Below are 1,626 nucleotides of genomic sequence, written 5' to 3'. Positions count from 1 at the left end.
TTGAGAGCATGTGTATTAGATGATAGAGGAAGTTGGGATGATGTACTTCCGTTGGTTGAGTTTACCTATAACAATAGTTTCCACACAAGTATTGGAATGGCACCGTATGAGGCTCTGTATGGACGCAAGTGTCAAACGCCTTTGTGTTGGTATAAGGACGGTGAAAGTATGATTGTAGGACATGAGATGGTGAAACAGACTACAGATAAGGTCAAGAAGATAAAAGAGAAAATGAAGGTCTCACAGGATCGTCAAAGGAGTTATGCGGACAAACGACGCAGACCTTTGGAATTCGAGCAAGGGGATCATGTGTTTCTGAGAGTCACACCGACTACTGGAGTTGGCAGAGCTATGAAATCGAAGAAATTGACTCCGAAATTCATTGGACCATATCAGATTTCTGCACGAATTGGACCTGTTGCTTATCGGATTGCATTGCCTCCGATACTGTCTGAAATTCACGATGTATTTCATGTGTCGCAGTTAAGGAAATACCTTACAGATCCGTCACATGTGATCGAACCAGACACAATTCAACTGAAGGATAACTTGTCATTCGAAGTATTACCTGTAAGAATTGATGATAGGAAGATTAAGCGATTAAGGAATAAGGATGTTTCCTTGGTCAAGGTAATTTGGAACCCAACTACTGGAGATGCGACTTGGGAATTGGAGAGCAAGATGAGGGAACAAAACCCTGAGTTGTTTATCGATGCGTAGTTTCGAGGACAAAACTAATTTTAGGGGGGTAGTAATGTAAGACCCAGAGTTTTTAAATCATAAATTATGCAATTTTAGGGTATTTTAGTGTTGAACTCTGAGGCTTTTTAGCCAAATTATTGTATTTTAGTGTTTTGTGAATTTAATGCCAAAAATATTTTTGGATCCCCGATTAAATTATTCGTCGAGCAATAGTTTTATTTATTTACGTTAAAAAGAATTTAATACCGGACAATTTTGTTAAAAATACCTCGGGTTGCTGAAAATTGTATCTGTCAACTGAGTTGCGACGAGAGTTGATATTTTTAACAAAATGTGGTTTGGGAAGTGATGGGTGAAATGACAATTTTATAAAATATCTAGATATTTTTAGAATATTTGTAGTTTGGTTTTAATAATATATATTATTAGTTTAAGTATATATATATATATATAAAGTAATGTATGTATATATATAGACAAGAAAGCAAGGAAACAGGCACAGAGAAACAGACACGTGAATCTCCTTCTCCTTCTTTCCTTTGTTTTCCAAAAACAAAACTAAAACCATAAAACACAAACCCCCATTTATTTACTAGATCTAAGCTTCCATTCGAGAAGTGACATAAGAGAAAGTTGTTCATCGCCACGCTGCGGTGCTAGTGATCTAGTTTTCCCTTATCGACGAAGACGTCGTTAGACTTCCCTGATCGAGACTCGCCGACTGCTTGCGTATATGACCCTATCTCAAGCAAGGCCACTTATACGGGGAGGGTAGTGAGGACTAGTAGGAAAGCTGGGGCAGTATTTTTTGTGGAACTCACTCGCGAGAAGATTGATTATCCGGTACCTTCCGGATTAGTGCTTGGGATAAGTGGAGCTTGGGAAGATGCGAAGGATTCCTCAGTTAGAGTGGAGGCAGAGGCC

This window comes from Cicer arietinum, chromosome 7, assembly GCF_000331145.2.
Source record: "Cicer arietinum cultivar CDC Frontier isolate Library 1 chromosome 7, Cicar.CDCFrontier_v2.0, whole genome shotgun sequence".
Taxonomy (NCBI): Eukaryota; Viridiplantae; Streptophyta; class Magnoliopsida; order Fabales; family Fabaceae; genus Cicer; species Cicer arietinum.
Note: the sequence above shows the minus strand (reverse complement) of the source record.